Source organism: Vigna angularis, chromosome 2 (assembly GCF_016808095.1).
Source record: "Vigna angularis cultivar LongXiaoDou No.4 chromosome 2, ASM1680809v1, whole genome shotgun sequence".
Taxonomy (NCBI): domain Eukaryota; kingdom Viridiplantae; phylum Streptophyta; class Magnoliopsida; order Fabales; family Fabaceae; genus Vigna; species Vigna angularis.
The window spans coordinates 12,760,836-12,776,272 of record NC_068971.1 but is presented as its reverse complement, the minus strand read 5'-3'; the positions used below and the strand labels follow the sequence as shown (position 1 = coordinate 12,776,272).

At 34.3% G+C, this 15,437-nt stretch overlaps 1 pseudogene; it reads left to right on the top strand.

Moving 5' to 3' along the window:
* Nucleotides 1-6,085: 6,085 nt before the first annotated feature.
* Nucleotides 6,086-6,849, top strand: LOC108328778 (non-specific lipid-transfer protein 1-like; annotated as a pseudogene).
* Nucleotides 6,850-15,437: the final 8,588 nt, after the last annotated feature.

Genomic DNA, 15,437 nt, shown 5'->3' with positions numbered 1-15,437 from the left:
ATGCCCTCGTCTGCCCATTATCGAAGGCTTTCGCCCTTCGGTAATTTCCGAGGGCTTTCGCCCTTCGGTAATTACCGAAGGCTTATGGCCCTCGGTAATTACCGAAGGGCGAAAGCCCTCGGTAATGGTTAGCGACAAGGGATTTACCGAAGGATTTTTGGCCGTCGATAGGCCTTCGGTAAACATCCATTATCGACGGCTTTTGGCATTTTCCGAGGGCTTCTGGCCTTCGGTAATGCCCTACTTTTTTGTAGTGTATAATTATCCCACTTAACCTCAATCTAACCAAGAAGAAAAATGTTGAGATTAAATATCAAAATGTTATTCTCGAACGGAACTTATATTAATTCTTCATCCTTTGTACAAAAGAATGAAAAAAAAAAGCGTAAAGATGTTAACATTACTCCTAATTACAAAATGCATTTATTAACATTACTGAAGTCCATCTTCTTTATGTCAACTACACGTAACGAGCGAATTGATGACACCAATACTAATAAATCATAAAGCATATTAAGGAAACCTATTTCTTGCACAATGACGTTTCAAGGTGTGGGGAGCGTTGTGCAGGAAGATTCGTTATCGGTTCGATACTAACAAGAGAAAGCGAAAATGTGAAATTGACAAATTAGGGGCAAAATGTTTACTTTACCTTTTAGTTCTGTGACTCAAAGCCTCTAAGTTCCTCCAGAAAATGAATGAGTTTCAAAAGTCTTTATTAGAGTATTAGAAGCCTCTCAAATACAAAATCGTTCAATATGATGACAAGTAATCTAAAGGAACATAAACTTGTTGAACTAGCCTTTATATCTAAGGCTGCTTCCTCCAAAACATAAATACAACTCCGTCAATTATTAATTAAAAATGAAAATGTGTTTTTCATCTAATAGTATATGAAACAAGTAGTATGTATATATCATCATTATTTTATTCACATCTTTCATCCTTTTTTCAATTTTATATTATATTATTTTTAAATTCCAGAACAATACAAAACTTGATTTTTAGTATTTAAATTTTAGAGCCATGTATAGAAGATAAATTTTAGAATTTAAATTCTAAAAGTATGTAAATGTGTAAGTTTGGATAGCCATTCATGTTTTTCGAGAGAAATGAGTTTCATGCATGAAAAATAGATAGTAAGAGGTGTGGTGTGGGTGCAACATTTAAGAAGCAGACACCAGTAAAAAAACAGTTTTTTAACACGTCTAATACGTCTCGATTTTTACAAAACTGAAATATATTAAAACGCGGTGGTATTTTTATAATTAAGACAAACTTATACATCTCAGTTCACTAGAAATCGAAGCTTATACACTATACTGCCTCAGTTATTTACGAAACCGAAGCATAAAAGCCTCTGCAAATTCACACAACCCTCTGTAAGTCAGACTGACAACTTTTCGTCAAAGCCCTACTGCATGGGTCTTCTTCGAACCGATGTCATTGGGAATTTATGTTTCGGTTTGCCTTCAAACTAAGGCATATAGGTTATTTTGAATTTTTTTTTAGCTCTTTAGGGATCGGTTAGTAGATGAACCGAGTTAGTAGTGTTTTTACTGCCTCGTTTATTTGTTGAACCGAGGTAGTAGCCCTTTCACTTGTTCAAATTACTGAAACCTTTTCTTCTTCCCCTAGCACACCTCCTCGTTCTTCTTCTTCCCTTGCGACCTCCACCACCACTGGGTGAACCTCCACCACCAAACACATAGTCCACCGCTACCTATAGACAAAAATAATCGTTATCGTTTCCATCAACTGCACTAGTGAGATAGACACATTTAAAAGGTTTTGTCTTTGTCAAATTTGTAGACCGGTTAGAATTGGATATGTAAAAATTTTCTAGAAATGGAAAAGAGTGGGCGAAGTTTTATTGAAAGCAAAAAGAAAATATAGTTAGAAAATTTTTTAGGACACAATTTCGTTACAGATTTATCAGTTGAAAGACATGGTCATATTTTACCGATAAATATATTTATAGAAAATTAAAAAATGAGATTATTATTTGAAAATTACCGACAAATATAATAGTCATTAAATGCTTATAATTGTCCTAAAACGAAGGGTGAGATACATATGGTTATATCCGTGAAAGATAATTATAACAAACATATGTAAATGTTGATATTTATCATCTAAAAAAAGTGAAACTATCAACAATATTTCGCTTTAGGTACTATTTGATTTTTATTTTATTTTCTTAGAAAAGTCTTCTATAAAATTTCAAGCATTTTAAGAAAAATAATGGAATGCTATATGTAAGGACTTAGAAAATAGAGTATTAGAATAGATAGATGTATTAAAATAATGAGACGAGCATTTTTATTTTAAAATAATTTTATAATATAAATAGAAATTTCTAAAGCTCGGTTCATTATATAAATCACCTCTATCTTTCTAGAACTTTATTCTCTTTGAGTTCTCTGACTTCTCTCTACCTTTTCTCACTATAGAGTTATCTGTTGAACGATCAGGAAGCGCCTACACGATCCTGGTGTCGAGAGCAACAATGTAGACCGATCAATTTCTTACTTTGAGTCAGTAAGTCGTTTTTCCCTTCTTCCCGTACGTTTTTGACCCTTGATCATGCAATTGTTTCTGTTTGCATGTGTCTAGTAGTTTCTTTCTTCAATTCTCAGCTCAATTTAGGTTCTAAGAGCTGTTCTCTATCACCAATTGGTGAATTGTAGGTTTTTGTAGAGTTTCCTTGCGGTGCAAGCATCAATTTTGGGTTTCTAGAGCTGGGTAGTACTTCTCTAAGGTAAGGAAAGGTGGATTTTTCTCTGTTTAGTTAATTATATTATGCATGTGTGAAGAGTATGTTAGTTATATATATAATAAGCTGAATTGTTGTCTTTGATGTTATAATGAATGTGCTTATTGTGACTATTCTAAGTGTGTGTGAAGAAATTATAAATATGAACTGGTTTGAATGATGATTCTGATGTTATAGACTAGATGAAATGTTAAAATTTGGATGTGATTGACTTATGAGAAAGTTGAGTGAAGTATACTAGTTTTAGGTAAGTTTTGAGGAAGTGGGGTAGTGAAATTTTGAATTAGGAGCTGTAGGCCGTATTGGTAAGTTGGAATAGGTTATATAGGTCAATTAGGACTTGCTTGAGTCCTTAAGTGGCTGAAAATAGTGCTAAAAGTAATAGAATGGGATTTGAGTCTCTAAGTTGATAAATTTGATGTTTTGGAGTGGAAATTGATCCATAAACACTTTAGATTGAGGTTAGGAAGGTTTTTAATCACTTACACAAATCTAATTAGGTATATAATACAATTTAGGAGCGTTAGAAGTTGGGAAAAATAGATAGAATTGGTAATTGGAGTTTGAGTTGTATAATTCTGCAGATTTTCATTCTACAGATTATGCAGACTCGCTTTGTGAATAGATTTGCATAGCAAGTCACCCTGACGAGATGCTCTCTGCCAAGGCATTCGCACAACAAATAGATGCGCTGTGCAAATGGTTTGAGAGGGTTGCTTTCTGTTTAACGATCTGCATGGCGAATTGGAGCGCTATGCGAATGGTTGGGGTTTGAGACTATTGCCATTTTTTTCAAATAGCGAATATGTGCGCTTTGTGAGTGTTTAGGGAGTCCGAGCCACTGCCTAGGGCTCTCGCATAGCGATTTAGGGTGCTATGCGAGGGGTTTAAGGTCTGATACAATTAGGAGTTTATTCGCATAACGATTTTGATCGCTATGCGAATGGTCATGAGGAGTGGGTCTCTGTCTGAGGATTCGCACAGCGAGTTAGGTCGCTGTGCTAGAAACCTCTAGTTTCACTCTGCCACTGTGTGCGCTGTGCGACTGGTTTGAGTTTAGATGTTCTTTTGTTCTTTTGATCTTTTGTGGTTAGAATGATGGTATACTTCGTTTAATATTATATATGAAAGTGTATGGAATTATATGAGTATGAGAGTTATGAATGGTGATTCAAAGAGAAGGATAATATGATTTCAATGCGGTGTAAGTGGGTAGTAAAGTGGAATCTCTCGGGGAGATACTTGTTTGTTTAGAATGAATACAGGGAGCTCAGTATTGGGGGTTATCCTAACACTCTAATGATCTTTCATTCTCACATAGAGATGATTAATTCATGTGGTGAGAGTAGTAGGAGGTCTTAGTGTAGGCGCTACTTGAATTGCGCGGTAACAAACTAACCTTGTGTGTGTGGTAGGGTGAAACCTATGGCAATGTGATAGACGAGGCCCAAGCCCAATTATCTTAGTATAGTATTTCTTTTATTTTTATTAAAGCATGTGTAAAAGGTGTTAGACATGTGGTAGATATGAGGGACTTTTTGTCCTATATATAGACATGCCACCACCTCTTGTAAGACACTTTTGAGAATATTGAATTGCATTTCTGTAGAGATGACTCCAGAACCAATTCACCCTTGAAAGTCAAGGCCGGAGAATCCAAGGGATTCTCCCCGGCCACCTTCCATTTACCGCCTTACCATTCTCTTTCATTTCCCATCAGATTTTACTTCTACACACAACCATTATTCTCACTAATCCGCTTGTGGCACGTCCCGCTTCAGCCACGTCTTCACGCCGTCCTCACAACACGTCTTCATTCACACTCAGTCTCGAAACCTCTTTCGAGCGTCACATTTCATTCATGTAGCACCACATCTTGAGATCTCCCTCGACCCAAACCCTATTTCCAGTCTCTCTCCCCGACGACCGCCATTTTTGGTTTCACCCTCACCAAATCTCGACTCCATCTCGAATCCCAACCAAGGACAACCTCTTCCATCAGGTTTGTCTTCCACGAGAGTGCCTCCTCCATCAACCATTTTCCTCACAGATCCACCATCACAGCATCAAACCATAAGCCTTTCTTCTACCTTTCAAACTCACTAGCGTAGACCTAACCCTCATCTGCTAGGGTTTACTCGAACCTTTCCCTTCTGTGCCTCTTGACCGATTGAATCCTTGTTTACCTTCATCTCTACTGGTTAAATGCCTCGTCTCAGTGATTTCATCGATTGAAACTTTATTCTAGCACCATTTCACCTTCGATCTATGTTCTCCACCGATTAAACCCTCTCCTATCTCCATCCCTAGAGTTTCCACCGAACAAACCTCCAAACCTAGGGTTCTTAGTTCTTCAACTGTTTTCGCTGCCTCATTTGCTTCCTCTGCGTCTTTTCGCTGTGCATCAATGTCAAGGATGCCTCGAGGAGTCGAAATCGCTCAAGCTTTCATCTTCTCCTCGGAGCGTCGTCCATCACAATGGCTTTGCAAAGCAGTAGAGGCCACTACAAGTGCATAACTCGCCATAGCTCGGTATTTATTCTAAAGTCCAAACGAGTCAAGTTTTGAATATAACATGCTAGGATATTTGATTCTATTACTTTGCTTGAGTTATCTTGTATATGTTATATGTTATTAAATTAGGTGTTTTCTTGTGTATCTAGCTTACCTTTCTGCTTGTGTTTGTATTTTGTATGTGTGGTGCTTTTCTTTTGCAATGATCATCCTATAAATAAAGTTTTAAATTTTACGATTATTTTGGATGATTGTAAAAGTTTATACTTTACTTCCTAGTCTTTAACTGTTTTATTTATTATATGATTTATTACTATATCTTGGGATCTTACACTATCTTAAAAAAATTTCAGCCAAACACTCAGTATAAAAATTATAGGATATGGTTCAGTGAAGAAATTGTAGCCTGTAGTGACACCCACTAAAGGGAACAAATGGTGCAAAGAAGGAGTAATTGCCAAACAAAAAACTCCAAATTTTTAAATCATTTTCAAGAACAGAGCAGCTGCGCAATAAAGTGGCCAACTCCATACCAACATAGCATAATTAGGAACTCACGTAACACCAAACTCTTTAACCACACACCCATCACAATAAATCCCCATGAATTTCAATAAATTCCCATGAATTTCAATAAATTCATGAAATACTATCTACAATACTTAAATATTAGCCTAAAAATACAGTTATATTTATGTATCTTGGACTCAAATTTAAATTAAAAATTCAGTCTCAAAGCATCTATAAAAACACTACCACCCTACAACACAAAAGCACAACAGCATACACACATTGCAGTGACATCTTTTCCTTTAGCCTACGAACTAGTTAAGTTGAGAGATATAATATCAGTATTTGGAAGCATGGCCAGCTTGAAGGTTGCATGCATGGTTGTGATGTGCATGGCTGTGGTGGGTGCACCATGATGGTGCAGGGCATTACATGCAACGAAGTGACAACATACATGTCACCGTGCCTATCTTACCTAACCAATGGTGGAGAGGTTTCAGATGCGTGCTGCGGAGGAGTTAGGACCACTATGGGAGCTGCCGGAACAACCTCTGAAAAACAAACCATCTGCAACTGTCTTAAGGAAGATGCTAATAACTTCGGCATCAACGATGATTACGCTCAGGCACTCCCCACTCGCTGCGGTGTCAGCGTTCCTTACAAGATCAGCCGCTCCACCAACTGTGAAAAGTATGTTCTTCTGCCATTCTTGTTTCTACAAAAACTAAAACTAAAACGTTGTATGATTTTACATTTCCATACTCTATGTTGTTCAATTCTATAATTTACACTTATCATGATATTTATAAGTTACGTACATTTTTTATTTTTAAGTTGATGTCTTTGTTTTTGTAATTGTGCAGCATCAGGTTCTGAAATGATTGGCTAACTTCTCTTATTTCTGCCACGGGATCTATAGCGAGGAGGCATCAGTGTAAATCTTATTATGAAAATAAGAGAATGTGAATGAGTGTGTTTGATTCTCGACCCTGTTCTTCTATTTCTATGTGTTTCATTAGACTTTCTAGTCTTTTCTTTTCCTCGGTGTGATCGATGCTTATGTTTTATCAGCAATAAAAAATTTGAAAAACTAAAACCTACTTGTAGAAATCTTTCTTACCTTATGTTTCGGATGTGTGGGGCTGCGTCGTCTAATGTCCACATCCTTCCCTGCTCGTACTTCGTATGTCCGGCTCTCCGTCTTTGCTCCTCAATTTTCTCTTCTGTGCGTGAGTGGGAGACCTGCGAAAGATTCTCCGATGTCAAAGTCAGTTTGAGAGCAATGACTTTTTCTATCGAACAGTAATAAATGTGCAGTAAATGCAACCTATCTACCACTCACCCTGGATCTGTATTTATAGTTTTCGCCATGGGTTTGGGATTAGTGAAAAGTTAATCACGGCCCAAATTCAGCCCAATAGCTTTTAACCACTACTTTCCTTAAACCTAGTTAATTAGCGGTGTGATCGGCCGGTCTCGCGAGGTTTGGCGTTATGACCGACCGACCCATACAGGCTACCCGGTTGGTTAGCGGTATGGCCGACCGGCTTCATGTGAGTTTTTGTTTCTACAGGTGGCATGTGGTAAGGTTACGTGATCGTGGTAAGGTTACGTGATCGTGGACGTATGAGCGTGATTGTAGACGTATGGGCGTCCGATCTACCACACCCAACCCTTCCTGATGGTAAGCAGAAGGGTAGTTTGTTGGGTCCATTGTGGTTACGTGGACGTCCGGCTTGTTTGGCGTCCGGTCCCTATTGGTACATCTTATTATATGACACATCTTATCTTAGAACAATATTCATTGATAATGTTTTAAGTAAATAAATCATAATGAGGTACATGAGATATAATAAAAATGTTTCTAGAAAGAAAAAACAGAACATAGTAAAAAATTGAAAAATAAAATAAGAGTACAAGATACGCGTAAATTTTTAATATAAAAAACTCTTCAACATAATGAGGAAAAATACAAGTCATTTAAATAAAAGAAACATAGTCATTATAAAAAATAAGAAGTAGAAAATAGTTTTAATAGCTACAAAAGAGTTCTTAACGTAAATATTCCATACAACTTAATCAAATAAAATCAAAATGCTATATAACCAAAAAAATAAACTTTTCTTAAAATAGATATATTCATATGAATAATTTTTCCCTTCTTAAAACTTTCAATTAATAATTCAACCTTTGAAAAGGAAGAACCATCCCTTGTAAATTTGTTCTCCATAAATTAATTTGATCTAATGGTGAACAAAATTCTAAATACAATTCCAAATCTACACTTCGTTGAATATGCAAAAATATGGATGAAAATCTTAAAATTTGCACGGAAGATATGTGAAAATCATAATTATTTTTCCCGATATCATTGACGTCATATTTTCCTTGAGGTTATATTTCATTGTGTTATTTAGTTCTTTTTATAAATTCCACATCAGGACATCTCACAAACTTTTTGAAAATAGAAGTTCTAAGTAGGGTTAGATAACCTGGAATCATATTTGATTAATTGTTTTTAGTATGCATCCAACTAATTGCAATAAAATAATACGTTAGAGCGAAAACTTTAGTTGCAAAATAATTAACGACCAATTTTAACTTTAGTCATTAAATGGCCATCAAAATTTAATTAGTCACTAAAAAATTGTCATCTCCAAATATAGAAGACTAATTTAACGACTGAAAAGTGTTAATAATTATACTTGCCAATTCAGTTGCAGAAATAAAGTGTATAGTGACTAATTTTTCGGTGGCAAATCAGTTTCAAAATATTTGGTCATTCCAAAATAGAAGACTAATTTAACGACTGAAAAGTGTTGATAATTATGACCAATTTAGTTCGAGAAATAAAAATAAATAGTGACCAATTTTTCGGTCATTAATGGGTAAAAAAGTTTAACTTTAAAAGAAGAAATTGATTGGTAATTGAGTAGAGATGACAAAAAAATTCACGAGTACGGATATTCGCGGATAAAATTTACGGCGGATAGTTACTACCCATGAATATTTATTATCTGTGGGTAACGGGTAACGAGTATTTTAATACCTCTCCTAAATGGGTTGAGTGCGAGTATTAAATTATCCGCTCCACGGGTACCGCTACTTGTAAAAAATAATAAAAATATTAATTTTTATTCTTTTTAAATTAAATTTAATTAAAAATAAAATTAATTTATATTTTATTAGGTTAAATTTATTTAAAATTAAATTTTAATTTATATTCAATTTACTTTATATTATATTATATAAATTTAATTTTTTTATATTTAAAATTAAAATATATTCTTTAAATTTTTTGCGGGCATTGCGAGTACCCACGAGTTTTAAAATATCTAAGAGTATTTTCTAAACAGATATCTGCGGATGAATTGCGAGTCGAGTTGCGGATAAACATTATCTGTGTCCGACTCGATCCTTGTCATCGTACTAATGACTAAGAAATTTTTTAAACTAAAATAAATGTGGTTGATTCAGTTGCAAGATTATGACTAATTTTTCAAACGCTAATACATCATAAAACTTTAAACTTAAAAAAATTATCACTAATTTGGTCACAGATAAAATTTAAATAGCTACAACTAGTATGTGGTCACTAATGGACAATTTTTTTTATTAAATTAAAATGATTTTTAGTGAGTAAATTGGTAGCAAAAAGTAAAAATATTTAACAACAAATGACTTTCAATATAAAGAGAGGTAAACGATGACAAATAAGCTAATTAGGAATAATTAGCAACTAGATATTAATAGAATAAAGAAGGGAAAAAATTTATAATTGAAAAAGCAAATTATTAAAAAGTCCCTTCCGTCCAACACAACTAAAATCATATACATACCAACAGATATAAATGACGAAAATAACAAAAGAGAAACTAACTAAATGCAGCCATCTTCTCAGCCAAATGGATGAATTAAAATATGACTGAGTTTTCCCCCATCAATTACAATAGTAAAATAATGTATTAAAGTTATCTTTTAACCAATTTCTTGTCTCATAACTAGATTCAGCAGTTCCTCAACGAGGATAAGCTAATGGATACCTAAAAACACCAACATAAGCTAAAGAACATTTGGGATCTGTTCCCAAAATGTTTAATATAAGACAGATATATGAAATTACTTAATGAAAAATAAAACTCAAGGATATTTAAAAATTGGTACGTATGAATTGATCAAATATTACAATAATTCATGTATAAAAATTGTGAAGGAAAATGAGATTTCTGAGAAGATCCAAGTAAAATAGGCTCGGACATTGACATTAAAACAGAAGGTATAAACAATTCAATAAAATATAAAATATGTCAAAAAAATTAACATAATTAAATTATAAATATCCATTATTTTTAGGTTTGAGAATAAAATATAATAAAGCTCCTAAATTAAAATCATATTTAACTCTTATTTTATTAGTAATTACAAATTATTTAAATATAGAGAGCATTATAGGGTGTTCCAACCCTTTTACAAACATAAAAAATGTGAAATGACAAAAGAATTGTTTAACATATCTAAATCATAAAATGAAAAACATATGTTCATCACTTTAATCCTAGGTCCCTTTTACAGACAAAAGAACGTATTATCTCTTTCATGTCATGTCTTATATATAGTCCTTCTAACTGGTATTTAATCCATTTAGTTTCAGCCTTTGCAACTGCTTCCAGTCTCTACTAAGACTTGTCTTTGCACCCACATCTCCCCTACTAAGAGTTGTGTCATGAAGTTGATACTGAAAGCTATACCTTATATACATGGCCATTAGCCTATTGCTCCAACTGACATCTTGAGAATTCACACTTTTTTAAATTAATTTTGTGAGACTTACAAGGTTCTTTATTTTTCTACTTTTGTCTATACTATATTGTATATGTATATATTAGTCACTAGCAAAATTCTTCTAATTTTGTTATATCATACTAGTGTATCTTTTCTCAACTATTCTCACACCGCGTTTTCATAGTGTCTCTCTTTATTGTTTGTATTTGTAGCTTTGAATTTATATACAAAAAAACACATTCAATATTTCACCACTCATTTTTCATGTCCTCACTTAGTTCACCTAAAAATAATTTAGCTCCATGCTTATTTAAAAGGCTTATCAAATCCTATCCTCCCACTCTGGATCCTTCCCCACCTTTAACATGAATTTTATGAACTAGATTATAAGTATAATTTTGAATATGAAAGTTTTGTTTATGGAATTTTGTTTGTTATCAAGTTTCAAGCATTTACTTGAGCTAAACAAAATATTCCTCTATGGTCTAACTTAAAAAAAGATTTTGTTTCTTTGCTTCCACATGTTCAGCACAAAGACATATTCAAATCATATTTTCTTTGTTGATCGTAATCCAAATAGTTGGAAATTTGTATGGGTTGTAGTGTGCTAATTTCAACCCAGATACTGCCTATAATGCTGTTAAAACAGGTCACTTGACCCAACCCGACTTAATCCACCACGGATTGGTTACTTAGTGAGCCAATCCAACCCGACTCATTTATTAGCGAGCTAGATAAATTTGAAAATAATAAAAAACGGGTTGGTGTTTGAAAAAAATTAAGTGGGTTGGGAAGCCAATCCGGCTCACTACGGGTTCAACCTAGATGAGCCAGATTCAAAATTGACCCACATAAAAAAATACATTTTTTTCAAACTCAATCCGACCCAAACCCGTGATGGGCCTGGTTGACTTGCGGGTTGTTACCCATTTTGATAGCTTTAACTACCTATATCCAATACTTTTCTTCACTAGTACAAAAACAACGTATTACGTCGGTTATTTTTGGTTTTTAATGACGAATTCGAGACCGACGTCATATCGAGTGACGTAAATTTTATGTCGAGTATCACTGGACGACGTTACTAGAACAATTTAACGTCGAGTCGATCGAGAATTGATGTAACTCTAACGTCGATTTTGTGCAACGACGTGAGGTTACGTCCACTAGTAAAGAGAATGAAGTCCAATATTTCAATAAATATTTATATTTATAGTAAGATTTGTCATCTAATGTACGAGGGAACTGACGTAAAGTTGACGTCGCTATGGAAGATAATGGACGTAATGTTCACGTCGAAGTTCAAAGAGGATGTCAATTTTTGAGTAATATTTGAATAAATATTTATATTTAAAGGAATATTTGACGTCACGTATAAGGGGAAAGACATAAGGTTAACGTCAAACTTGTCGACATATGACGTTACTGTCGTTGTATGAACGTCGAACAGTGTATACTTCGACGCTACCTTCAGTGTTTTTTTTTAAATTTGATTTGGTTTAGCTCATTTAACCAAACCTGAAATACAGAAACCAGTTTTCTAAATTATATATATTCACATAATTAATTAATTTAAACCATGCTATCATCAATTCCAATTAAATAGTAAAACTAAAAGACGCTAATGCTATCATCAAAACTTAAAAGAACCTAGTTTTCCATTCATCTATTCACAGTATTCATCTATTCAAAGTATTCATCTATTCACAATAATATATTAACAGTTTAAAAGTTACACAAGTAAGCAAATGCTACTATCATGAAAGGAAAAACCTAAAGCTATAACTATTTAAAATGTTTATTCAAATATCCTACCCAATCCTCTCTTATCGTCTTTATTACTGAAGTGGACAATGAAGATGTAGTGTTGAACTGCTGCAAAATCAAGGAAACTTTACTATTATATTCATTTTAATGTCAAAAGTTTATTGATATTTGTAAGATTTTCAAATGTAAAAATTTCTACCTTAGTCCATTCCCCTCTGATTTTTGCTCGGATGATTGCCTTTATCCATGACATGATGTAGTAGCCACATGCCCAGGAATCATTGTACTTATTACACTAAACATGTGAAAGAACTTAGTCAAATGTAATGGTTTAAATTTGACTACGAAAATTAAAGGTTAAAGATCAACGAATTCCAACCTTAGGATGTATAATTTCAAGTTGTTGTCCTCTGGTCATAGTCACAACTCTAAACAAATTTGAAACATTAGAAACATAAGTTAATATATTAATATCATAATGAATTGATAAGAATGAATGTAATACTTACGTTTGTATCAAGGACTTCAACTCTGCTTTCATCTTCCTATGAAGAGAACAAAACCATACAACTTGTGCTTTTTTTGGAATGATCACCATGAGTTGCCAATGCCCCCTATCATGTGCCAACAAATAGTGAGTTTATTGATTAAAATTTGATAAAAGTTGACAATATTGGGAAACACATACGCATCAATGTATGTCGCGATATATATCTCTCTGTCAGACTCAGTCATCCATGTTTGAATATATGATTTTCTGGAATCTAATGTGTTTTCAGATGGTTGAATGGTTTGAGGTTCAAGAAATCCATAAACTGACGCCCGACCTGATTCCACTACGATGGTGTCCATGTACCTATAAGAATAAAGTTAAGTATATTTATTAAAAAGGAATAATACTAATATAAAAATTAGAAAATAACAAATAAAAAACTTACATGCACCATAGTTGTATGCATGCAATGTTCAACATTTTTTCTCCACCAATGATCTCATATGCCTCATTGAAATTAATATATAATGGAACATGACACTCGAGGCCAAATGTTCTTAACTCCCACAGCAGCTCTACCGGTCCTTTTCTCAACTTATTTAATCTCGAGGTCAATATGGATATAGAATCATGGTCTTCTGCTTCCTCACGAGCCTCACAGGTTGAGCCATTGGTTCACTACAAGAAAAATGATTATTATCTACCGATAATTATATACGGATTTTGATCCGTATGTAACATGGGTATTATATACGGATATTATATACAGATCTTAAAAGTGAAATTATATACAAATATTATATACGAATTTTATATACAGATATATCCGTATATAAAATCCGTATGTATTTTTTGCGCATGGTGGCAGAAGAGTTTCCTAAGGATAATATCCGTATGTAAGTATAGAAGCAAGTGTTACCCACCGATGGTACATACGGATCTGAAAATTAATTTTATTTTAAAAAGATTGAAATTATATTTCATTCGAACCTTGTTTGGTGGAACACTCGCTTGAGGTGTGTTCTCTCGAATCTCTCTCGATCCCTAGCTCTGCATTCTCCACTAATTCTCCCAAATGTCTCTGCAACCCTAACCTTAAGTCTCCACTCTCTACGCACTGATTCTCTCAAATATCTCTGCAACCCTAACTTCAACTCTTCACTCTCCACGCACTCTCCACGCATTGATTCTCTCAAATCTCTCTCGAACCCTAACTTCAACCATCCATTCTCGATGCATTGAAACTCTCATCTCTCGAACGCACTGAAACACTCGAGCTGTGTTCGTGCGAAAAACCTTTTCCCTAAATCTCCTTGTGCCTCGTTGAGGAATCTCGTTCAGCACCTTCGTTTCACCTCCGTGGTTCAGTGGCGGTCTTTGTTAGGATGATGCTAAGACCTTCATCTGGTAAGTAATCCTTTCTTCCTTAATTTTCGTAGTAATCTCTAATGCTAGTATTGCGTAAAATCGAAAAAGGGTCGACCCTAATCTGTGTTTAATTCATTCAGGTTACCCGCAATAATTCGTTAATAAGCATGAAAAGATTTTAGAATTAGGGATTTACTAGTTTTTATCTTCTGAATCCACAGCCACAACCACCGCCATCGCCACTGCCACGGCGAGGCTTGGATAGAATCAGAGCAACCATAGCAGCAATCATGTAAGTGCAAAGCCATAACTTCAACTTTGATGTTTCAATTCCACTCGCGTCAATATTATTGTTAGGGTAAATATATAGAACGATGTTGTGTCGATTTCCTTTGATGCTATGATCATTGTATGTTTAAACATTTTCAAATTCTATATTTGAGATTAGGACAATGATTAGTAGGATAATAAGGTTAGATGTATACCATGGGAACGTAGATATTTTTTCTCTATTACAGAGTAATATGATAAGCAATACTTTGCTTTTTTTTGGATGTTATGGGTTTGATTTTGAATTTCTTAATTTGACATCTGAGTGGGTTCAGCTTAGTTTTGTTAGATTGTAGAGATTTGATTTTGGTGAGGAGGGTTTTTCCTTTTTCAAATGAATGCATTTTTTTCATTTACTTTCAACTGTTTGGATGCTAGACTTTTGAGTTTGACTTTCGAACTCTGAAAAAAATTATGAATTATGGGGAGTTTTGGGGAAGTTAGCGCTTGTGTTATGTTGTGGAGGTAAAGGTAGTGGACAATAGTAGTGATAAAAACTGGTTCAGAGGTTCAGTGGATATGAATATTGTTGATTGATGAAAAGAAAGAACACAATTTTTCTGGATATTTGAGAGATCCAGGACTCTACTTTGCTGTAGTACCGACTCTTCAATTGACTTCCCACTCCTCTCAACACCTCTCCCTATTTATAGGCAACACCGTTTATGTCTCTTAACTATTCTAGCTCTCAACTACACAAGCCTTAGTAGTTTAGGTGAATAGCCTGAGGCTGCTGGCAGAGCTAACCCCACCCAGCAACTCAAAATAGATTTCATTCCTCCTAGATTAAACACAAATATTTGAATGCTTCAATGCTCTTCCTGCACACATGTCTCCTCTTTCTCTTAAACCTCCCCATTCTGTTTTATCCACTCTTCCCCTCCTCTTTCTCTTTCT